Below are 11,541 nucleotides of genomic sequence, written 5' to 3' on the forward strand. Positions count from 1 at the left end.
GAATATACAAGAAAATTGACTTTTTTTTATTTTTCCCTTTACTTTCAATCCCATAAGCCTTTTCATATATATATATATTATTTAAGCGAAATAGCTAATCCAAAGCACACAACCATGCTTCTCTTTTGTATTTTATCTTATTTTATTAAAACCAAAGCCAAATGGTTTTTGTTTACCTCTGAATGGTTCAGATAATTCAGTCTTGTATGATAAAATTGTTTTTTTGTACAATCAACAACAAAGAAATGAAGAAAAATTGTGGCTTAACCCTCTAACAACCCAAAATTTGGAAGGCCAGATCAGTCCCTTTCTTGGGTGCAGTTTTTATTCACACATATAAACATGTAGTAAGAAAAAAAAATGTCATCAAAATTTAAATTCTAGTTTCTATCGGTAAGTTTTACAACTAGAATTATTAAGCTTAAAGCTGCAACGTAAGGCAGCTTTAAAACTAAATAATAATCGATCGATTCCCTTATTTTCAAAAATTCACGAAATAACAAATCAGTAAAATAAAAATAGCTACTACTAGAAGGCCAAGTAACCTGTGCACAGTGGCTCAATACAATCAGTTAAATCACATAATCGAAAGACAAGAAGAAGGATAAAAAAAAAAAATAGTCACAAGGAACCTGATCTCACCCTGAATCATGACAATAGAGACATTTTTTAACCTGGGGTCGTTTCATTATGAGTTTAAAAATTATGAAAATGTTTAAAGAGAAATCCCCCAGAACTCGAATACGGGCAACGTTTTATGTACCCATCTATACTCGGAAATCTACTGTGGAATCCCTCAAAGAACTTTATTGGCATTGCATTGCACCCTCGTTATTGTTAATGAAATTGGTATTGGGTTCCTTCAAAGATGACGTGGAGAAATTGTCAATCCTCGAAGTAAGTCCTAGAAACATTAAGAAACTACCCAAACGAAAATAATTAGCTTACCAGTTACGTTTCCACCTGTGCTTGGCAGCGGTATATTTTGTAGTTCTAGTGGTCGGTACTGGTCCTCAACGTTATTTCTTGAGTGGTTTTGCGAGGGACTAGCAGTCTGCTTGGCAAATTCTTCTCCAGCCTACAAGCATGTGTTTCAATGTTTGTTTAAAAATTTTTCATGGTAAAATTAAGCGAAAGGGTACGAAAGAAACAGCACATATAAAACCAGCTTTCTCTTTTTCGAGTAGGACTAGCAAATAATTTTGTTATTTTAATTACAAAACAAAATTGTCCAGTCTAAAACAGATTTAAGCAACGAATGTCGAGTCCTGAATACGCCATGGTCAATTTTAAAGATTCCCAATAATTCACACACATCTTTAAGTTTCTGTCCTTTCGGAGAATGGGACGAGTGATTCCAATTCTTACTCAAATTTTATAATATTTGTTTTTCCTTTTACTTCGTCTGTAACTGGGAAAGATCTTCGTTTCAGTTTGTTTATCCATGTCCATGTCGTCACTGCCGCGCCTAAAGAACGTACCTGATATTTTCATCTTCCTGAAATGATTGGCAAAACTGTTTATGATTCTCCTTATCGACATTACCCTGCTGACCCACCCTTTGAGAACATCTTAGCAAGGGGGTTTTCTGCAATTATCTTCTAAGTGTGTAAATGTCAGGCACGACCTTTAGGCGTGGCAGCAACCAGAGCAGTTCAAAAAGGGGGGGGGGGAGGCAACTTGGGTAGCTTAATCTAGTCCGGTAGCTGGGAGAAGCACAGTGGTGGGGGGAGGGGGAACTTTGATCAAATTTTTCGACTTAATTTGGCTTTTTTTGCTTATATTTTAGCCGGAAGGGGGCGCCGTGATTAATTTTCCCCCGGGCTTCTCCAGCCCTAGGAACGGCTCTGGCAGCGATCATATCCATGGTTCAGTTATCCAATAAAACAAAATTGTCAGCATTTCTGTTTTGAAAAGACACCTACGCTACCTTGTTTAAAGGCATCGAGTAACCTTTCGGGATTTGAATTATCGCTCGGCCAAGGATCTTGGATCGAGGATTTGAAAGACTAGAATTTATTTGGGATTTTCCCAAGTGAATCTTGGGATATTGTTAAATTATCAGCGGGAGCCTTTGCTTTGAGAAATATGTTTATTAAGTTTATCCAGCCCATGTAGTTACAAATTAGGCATGTGTTCAGGAAAGGGCCTCGAGCCCATACCCCCTGCCAAAGACTTATTGTTTTCTCAGAGTTTCTTGCATTTTCTATTTGATTCACCACTATTCTGTGTTTCTTCTAAAGTTAGCCCTCTCGAAAAGAAAGCCCAGTGTAAATCATTGTTACAAAAACTTAGCATTTTTCTTTTCTCGCAACTCATAGCGAGAGGTGAACTAAATTAACCCAAAATGGTATAAAATGACCAGGTTTTGAAGTGTAATCCTCCATGACTACTTACAAGATTTAGGATGAAAAGCTGTCAGCAAACTAACAATAAATTCTCTTAAAGTATTTGCTTTCGTCTTTTTTCCAACCCGTGGTCTATCATTTAAAGTTTTAAGAGAAAGACACTAAATTAAAACTAGACGTCCAAGCCTCGGGTGTAGAAAATTAATTAGATGTTTATATAGTAAACTTGAATGGAACATATCGCGTCAATATAAGCTTTTCATGAAAACAAAAGTGGGAATTCCTGGCCAAAGTTCAGCTGCAACATTTCCAAGCAGTAAAGTTCCTGTTTTGAAATTATAATTTCTTTTCCACTACAAAGAAACATAATTTCACTCGATGTTAAGGACATGTTTTTTTCAATAAATTTGATTCTGAGAATGAGGCATCAAATGGGGAGGCGAGATCTAAAATAGTAAAAATTAAGATTTAGACATAAATGGCTTAAACTGCTCTGGTGGAAGTTTTCTAACAATCTTGAAGGGATTCTTCCCCTCCCCCCGTCTCCCTTATACATATATAAATTGTTTTCATTCGGGGTAGAAGGAATCCAGTATTATTAAGTGACATTTGCGTGAGAGGGCAAAGGGACAGTTGACAAACCAAACGCACTTCTCAACTGGAAAACTTTTTCACATTAGAGAAGAGGATAATTTGTGAGACTGACTCCCAATGACTGACCAGGTGCTGATCTGATGTGCCCGTGTTACTATTCAAATGCTACGACATTTCAATACCAACAAGGAGCAAACATATCGTAAAAATATAAAGAAACAATCTTGTGACATTATACAACGGGTACCATACTTCAAGCGAGCGCTCATCCGCTCTACAATCAGTCAATAGGTTCCCATGGTTCACAAGAGAATGCGTTTTTATGTCTCTATTTCGACAGGTTCTTTGGCTAGTTTTTTTTTTTCAAATATCAAAACAGAATTATCATACATTACGTCATATACAGAATGTATAGCAAGTGTTTCTCAATTTGCTTCCAAGCCTCTATCTGAGTATTTTGTCAGGTCCACAGATATGACTTATTACCCCTAGATAGATCGATAGATTTTATTTCGTACAAATATAAAAAACACAAATAATTAAATAGAGCCAACAGGGAGCTAAGCTCGAAAGGAAGGCTAACAATTATTACATAGAGTTTAAGTACACCAAAAATAATGATAAAAAAGATAAACCAAAAACATCATAACATATAGAAGGAGAAGGACAAAGGAGGCTACCCCAGCACGGCAAAATCTAAAAATAATACTAAGAAACTAATTATCAATAAAAATCACCCTGTCATCAAAGGTTAATAATATATTCTACTAATTTAGTCTTTAAAAGAAATCGGTTATTAAGATTTCTAAATTTACTATTTAATTTTAGCCTTATTGCTATTGAAGGGATTTGGTATCTTATTGAAAATTTGTCTCTTTCACAATGAACCAACGGGATTCTATACACTCCAAAATGAGCCGACGAAGAAGCGAGTGAGCGAATAGGGGTGACAAGAATTTGTGATTCATAAAAACAACCCCAGGGTTCAATATTCTAACTGCAATCGACTTTGGCCCCTACAACCAATGAAAACTATTGTTTTTCAAAGAGAATGCTTTGCTTTGATTATCAGTGATTAAAATTAATTGCAATAAGCTGTAATTGAAATCAATTGCAATAAGCTATACTGAACGTTGGGCACCTTATTTTGATTTTACAATAGTTCAAAAAAAGAAAAAAAATATGTGAGCATGGGGTTACTTTACATATCAGAAATCAAGACTAAGTATACACTATTCCTTGGAAGTTTTTTCGTAGATCCAATTAAGTTGAGCAATATAGAAGGATAAATCTTAGAACTAAGAATAAACCATTAGAAGCCAATCTAATGAGTGGTCGAATATGACTCTGAAAGGTGAGCAATTCGAAAGGTTGGGAAACATATGGTAGACATTTCCCAGGGGAATTGTCTAAGAATTGTTTGTGGCCCACTTTTGAACGACTGTACAATAGACAATATGCTACACAAGTTCAATCCCACTTTTGTAGGGCTATAGTGCAAGAATGATTAAGATGGTAACATCATGTTTCATGGATTAATGATAGAAATGACCAAAGTTGTACATTTTGGAAATAGACTATTCCATAGATTCCCGATTTGATCGTTGTTTTCAAGAAGAGTCCTAAATAGCTACAAAATTGAGTCACGGAATACTTGGTATAAATTCAGCTGAAATCAGCAAACAAAATTTGGCTGATACTGTATGTCTGTTAAACTGAATAATATTGAAAGACATTTAGGCATTTTTTAAAGAATAATCCTTACATTATCAAAGTATTCGTGATAACGAACTGTAAGTAAGGAGCGACCCAGCTCAATAGTAATCGAAACTCTATAGCAATAACAAATAGCAATAGATACATCAAAAGAATTCGCTTTTTATGCTGATTTCAATTATATAAGCTTCATCAAGTTTAGTCCAACCCATAAAAAGTTACGCGCCTAAGAAAATTTGCCTGATTTTTGAAAAAAAGAGGGAAACGCCCCCTAAAAGTCATAGAAACTTAACGAAAATCACACCATCAGATTCAGCGTATTAGATAACCTTACAGTAGAGGTTTCAAGCTCCTATCTGCAAAAATGTGAAATTTTGTATTTTTTTGCCAAAAGAAACATCACGGATGCGTGTTTCTTTGTTGTTTTTTTTTTCCATGGGTGATCGTATCGACCCAGTGGTCCTAAAATATTGCGGGAAGGCTCATTCGAACGGAAATTAAAAGTTCTAGTGCCCTTTTCAAGTGACAAAAAAATGGAGGACAGCTAGGCCCCCTCCCACGCTCATTTTTTCCAAGAGTCACCCGATCAAAATTTTGAGATAGCCATTTTGTTCAGAATGGTCGAAAATTATAATAACTATGTCTTTGAGGATGATTAATCCCCCACAGTCCCCAAGGGAAGAGCTGCAAGTTATGAACTTTGCCCAATGTTTACGTATGGTATTGGTTATTGGGAAGTATACACTCATTTTGAGGGGGGATTTTTTTTGGTAGTGGGGGGGGGGGTTACTTGGAGAATCTTTCCACGGAAGAAGTTTTCATGGGGGAAGGGACATTGCTATGAAGGGGACATCGGATTTCCCAGCATTATTTAAAAAAACGATCATGAATTAAATGAAAAAAACAAGTTCTTCAACTGAAAGTAAGGAGCACTTCAAAACTTAAAACGAACAGAAATTATTACGTATATGACTGGGTTTGCCCCCTAGTCAATACCTGGCTCTTTACGCTAGTTTTTTTTAGTAATTTCATAAGAGCTATTTCTTCTAATTAACAGACTTTGTGATTAAGGGTCGTTCTTAAAGAATTGCAACAAAATTTGAACGTTAGCGTAAAGAGCGAGGTATTGACTAGGGGGGTAAACCCCCTAATATACACAATAGAAATATACGAATATAGAAGTTCGTTACGTAAATTAATTCGTAAGTTACGTATATTTATTACAAATAAAAATTGAGAAAGCCATTTAACCAAAAAAAGTAAAATTAATATACAATTTCGTTTTAATTATTCATGTACGGTGAGCCCAAATCAAAACCTGCATTAATTCAAAAACGTTCAGAAATTAAATAAAAAAACAAGTTTTTTTTATCTGAAAGTAAGAAGCGACATTAAAACTTAAAACGAACATAAATTATTCCGTATATGAAAGGGACTGTCCCCTCCTCAACGCCTCGCTCTTTACGCTGAAGTTTGACTCTGTCTCAGAACTTTATTTTTTTAAACAATAAAAAACTTTAGCGTAAAGAGCAAGGCGTTGAGGAGGGGACAGCCCCTTTCATATACGGAATAATTTCTGTTTGTTTTAAGTTTTAAATGTCGCTCCTTAATTTCAGTTAAAAAAAACTTGTTTTTTTAAGCAGCATAACATTATTATAAAATTTTACAGCGTAACGAATTATAATTAAGACAATCTATGATCGAATTATGATCATTATGGATTATCGTGAATTTCGAAGGCTTTCAGAATTTGAGGAAATATCTCTATCCAGATGGGGTCATATGAGCCACAGGACATCCTCCAACGTCCTGAACACAATTTCACTTGCCAGGTGCCAAGTGAGGCGGAAAACGCCAGGTCTTATTGCAAGGCAAGAGAAGACTCGGACAGGGAGGGAAGAATTTTGTTATTTCTAAATTCGCGACACAAGACCCCTTAAATATCTAATTTGCTATTAGTAGTTTACATCGGTCTATCACGAGGCTTGAGATGACTGTAGAATCTTCTTTTAAAGGAGTCGACACAGAAAATTTTAGGGATAACGTCCCCAGGAAGATCGTTTCAAATCCAAGTGCAACGGCGAAAGAAGCTGTTTCAGTTCAAATACTCTTTTCTCAGCGAGTCCACCTTTAGATAATAGGACTGAGATACGTCCCTTCTTATCTGTCTTGTCTGTTGGACAATGGGGGATACAAAACGAGAACGCTCATAAAAAGGAGGTGAATTTATGTACTTGTAGAAAACAGCTCTCGACGCAACATCAAACATTTCAATAAAAGACTGGAGCGAATCATAGGGAACGACTGAACAAGCACTATTAAGATGGACCCTATTCTGAACCTTTCAAGGTGGTGCCAACAACATTTTCGGAGCACCGACATACATCGGGCATCCATAATCGGCGATGGGTCTGATGCAAGACTTGTGAAGAGGGATGATCGAGCTGAGCGGTAAAAGACTTTCTTGGAGCGAAGAGTGATCCCCAGAAGATTCTCATACGATCAGGGTGAGGTTTTCCAAGATATATCTATGGAGAAGTGGATTCCGAAAACCCGAGGCTCCTAGACTCTCTTTATAGCTTCATTCGTCAAGATAAAGTTGGGGTGTATGCATGGCAGTTTTTACTGACAGATCACCAGGTTCTTTGGTTTGATAAATGAAAATTGACCATCCATATCATCCACTTATCAATTTCCAAAAGATCCATCGGCATGGGCAGAGAGGCTTGAATTTGACCATCGTCTTTCGGAATGGCTACGTTGTCGTAATGTCGTCATCAAAGCGATGCAGAAGGCCTGCAATGCAATGTCATTTATTTGGAGAATGAAAAGTGTAGGTCCCTACGCATAATCGCAAGATACTACTCTGGGGCACGCCTGCCTTTATTGGATATTCGCGGAAAGTGAACCCGCCAAGAACAACTCTCAGGGAACGATCAGAAAGGAAGTTCTTGATCACTATTAAGACGTCTGCGGACACAATACAAGTAAACTTTCTTTAGTAAGTTACGATGGCCTACTCTTGTCAAAATTTTTGCGATGTCTAATCACAATAGCCTGATGGCATATCTTTTTGTAAGAAGTTTGATCCACTCCTGGTGCTGGGTCAATAGGTAGTTGAGCGTTAAACCTTCCAGCAGAATACACATGGGCATTCACCTAAGAGGTCATTTGACTCCAGTATATCATTGGAAACGCTTCCCTAAAGTTTCTAATTAAAGAACTTTTAATTTCCGTTCAAATGAGCCCTCCCGCGTTATTCTAGGACCACTGGGTCGATACGATCACCCCATAAAAAAAAAAAAACGCATCCGTGATCTTTCTTCTGGAAAAAATACAAAATTACACATTTTTGCAGATAGGAGCTTGAAACTCCTATAGTCTAGTAGGGTTCTCTGATACGCTGAATCTGATGGTGTGATTTTCATTAAAGTTCTATAATGTTTAGGTGGTATTTCCCCCTTTTTTCCAAAATAAGGCAAATTTTCTCAGGCACGTAATTTTTGTTAAGTATGACTAAACTTGATGAAACATATATATATATATATATGAAATCAGCCTAAAAATCTGATTCTTTTGATGTATCTATTGGTATCAAAATTCCATTTTTCAGAGTTTCGGTAACTAAAAACGAACAGAAAATTTTCGGTGCATGAAGGGGTTGCCCCCCTACTCAATACCTTGCTCTTCACGCTAAAGTTTTAATACTTTTGAAAAAGCTTCCTTCATATACAGAATAATTTCTGTTCGTTTTGAGTTTTAAACGTTACTTTCACGTTACGCTCGTTACTTTCAGTTGAAAAAACTTGTGTTTTTATTTAATTTCTGATCGTTTTTCAAATGATGTTGGTAAATCTGGCTGACCCTCTACGAAAAATGTCCTCCCCTCACGGGAAATTCCTCCACGGAATGTTCCTCCAACGAAAAAAACACCTCCTTAAAATTCCTTCCGAATAATTCCATCATCGCTGAAAATTACCGCCCCCTCCACCCGTGAAATTTCTTTCAGACGATTCAGCCTGAGAAATAATTCTTGGCATGCTTTCATTTGAAAAGAAACTTCAAGCTCTAATCGTTTTTCCGATCACTCCAGAAATCCCCCCCTTCCATGAATTTTTGTCCAAATGCACAATTGAGTAGGCAGAGAGAGAGAGAGAGAGAGAGAGAGAGAGAGAGAGAGAGAGAGAGAGAGAGAGAGAGAGAGAGAGAGAGAGAGAGAGAGAGAGAGAGAGAGAGAGAGAGAGAGAGAGGGAGTGAGAGAGAGAGAGAGAGAGAGAGAAAGACCAATAGAATATAAATATGTATAGAAATTCTGTCCAATCCCCCCAGTGTAAAATTTCCCCTAGACAATTAATCCCCATGATTTTCCCCCTCACGAAAAATCATCCCCATGGAAACCCACCCCAAGCACAAAATCCAACCCCCGAAAAATGTCCACTTGCTTCCAAATAATAAATACTACACGTAAACAACGGACAAATTTTATAACTTAAATACCTTCCCCAGGGGCTGGGGGGGGGGGGGGGGTCTTATTATATCTAAAGGCATGGTTTTGGGACCTTTCAACTGTGCTGAACAAAATGCCTATCTGAAAATGTTGATCGAACGACTTTGAGGAAAAAAGGGACGTGGGAGCGGGACTAGTTGTCCTCCAATATTTTTGGTCACTTAAAAAGGGCACTAGAATTTTTAACTTCGGCTCAAATGAGCCCTCTCCCGATGTTCTAGGAACATTGGTCAAAACAATCACCCCTGAAAACAGAAAGAAAAACGAATAAACACGCATCCGTGATCTTTCTTTTGGTAAAGAATACAAAACTTCACATTTTTTTGTAGAAAGAAGCTTAAAACCTCTACAGTAGGGCTCTCTGTTAGGCTGAATCTGATGATGTTATTTTCAGGAATATTCTTTGACTTTTAGGGGGTGTTTCCCCCCTTTTTCCAAAAATTAGGCAAATTTTCTCAGGCTTGTAGGCTTTTAAGAGTTACACTAAGCTTAATGAATCTTATATATTTGGAATCAGCATAATAAGCCAATTCTTTTGTTATATCTATTAATTAAAAAAAAAAAAAAACTTTTTCCATAAAATAATTTTTTCAAAGAAAAGTAAAGAACTCCATTAAACCAAAGATGAGCAAAAATAAAATCAAATAATCTACCGAGCGTGAAACTACAACAAACCACCATCGATAAATAAATGAAAACCTGAAAGAACAGAAATTACAATAAATAACCGAGTCACACTCAAAACGAGCAGAAATTAAAATGAGTAGGGCTTAAACCCACATGCCCTCCCAAGGCCAGAACATAATTTGCACTTTACTGAAAAAATTTAATTTTTTTTACTTTTATAATTTTAATAAATCAAATAATATTAACATTTTGATTACTAAATATCAGTATATGTATATTAAAGTGACAATGGACATTCATTTGTATTTTTTGTATTTTTTTGGGGGGTTTCATTTATTTATCGATGCTGATTTGTGGTAATTTCACGCTTAGTAGATTCTTCGATTTTATTTTTGCCCATTTTTGGTTTAATAGAGTTCTTTACTTTTCTTTGAAAAACTTATTTCGTGGAAAGTTTTTTTTAATTAATTTCTTTTCGTTTTATATTGACAAAGTCTTTTCAGGGAAAAAGAAAAAAATACTTTAAATCTTTTGTTTTTTCAAAGACTTTATAGTTTGGCCTGCTATTTGTATGCTGGAGAAAAATTTTCAGCAAGTTTTAACAACATACACCCTTTTAAAAATCTGGACACAAATAGTAGTGTTTAATTTAGTTTCATACTTTCTCTAGTTGACCTAAAATAGAAAACTTGATACCATTCGCAAAAATTCTGTTTACTTTCTTTGATAGCTTGGATACACTTACGCTATTTTGATTTGGTTAAATTTTAAGAGCAGAAGTAGTCGCGGATGTTTGACCATAATGTCCTCATTCGTGTTACAGGTGTATCCGAGACACTTTGTCGGGAACTTGAATCAACACAGTGAAATTTGACTTGATGTTAAGGAAATAATTATTTTTTAATCATAATGGGCAAATGGGAGGGTGGGTTAGGGTCGGGGATTAGTTGCCCTCCAATTACTTTCGACTGTTAAAAAGGGCATCAGCCCTTTCTATTTTCAATCGAATGAGCCCTTTTGGAAGTCCCTACGACAACTCCTTCGATGCCAAATGCCCTGGTTAAAAAAAAATAAAATACATTGTACCCACATCGATCTTTACCATAAAAATGTCAAGCCTTCCAATCACTTTTGACTATTAAAAAGGGCACTAGCCCTTACAATTTCAAATCGAACGAGCCCTTTTTGAGTATAAAAGACAAAGGTTTCATTAAAAACCTCAGGGCATAACTTACAACCCTTATCCTGAGAGCTGTGGGGGGAGTGTCATCCTCAAATATATAATTTCCGGACCTTTCAACTACTTTGAACAAAATGGCTATCTAAAAATTTTGATTGGATGTTTTTGAACAAATGGTGCGTGTGGAAGGGGTGTAAGTTGCCTTCCAATCGCTTTTGACTATTATAAAGGGCACTAGCCATTTCAATTTACAATCAAATGAGCCCTTTTTGAAGTTTCTACGACAACACTTTCTAGAAAAACCTCATATGCACCCAGGGCAAAACTTACAATCCTCGCCTTGAGGACTGGGGGGGGGGGGGGGGTGGGGGGGGGGGTTGTCATTCTCAAAGACCTAATTTCTAGAACTTTCAACTACGTTGAACAAAATGGTTATCTTCAAAATTTTGATTGGACGCGTTTGGGGAAAAGGTGGGCGTGAGAGGGGGGATAGTTGCCCTCCAATCACTTTCGAGTTTCAGAACCTTATCAGACCACTATCATCACTGAAGCTGTCAATATTCTAATCT

Source organism: Artemia sp. Qi Xiang Cuo, chromosome 6, assembly GCF_049724085.1.
Source record: "Artemia sp. Qi Xiang Cuo chromosome 6, ASM4972408v1, whole genome shotgun sequence".
Lineage (NCBI taxonomy): Eukaryota > Metazoa > Arthropoda > Branchiopoda > Anostraca > Artemiidae > Artemia > Artemia sp. Qi Xiang Cuo.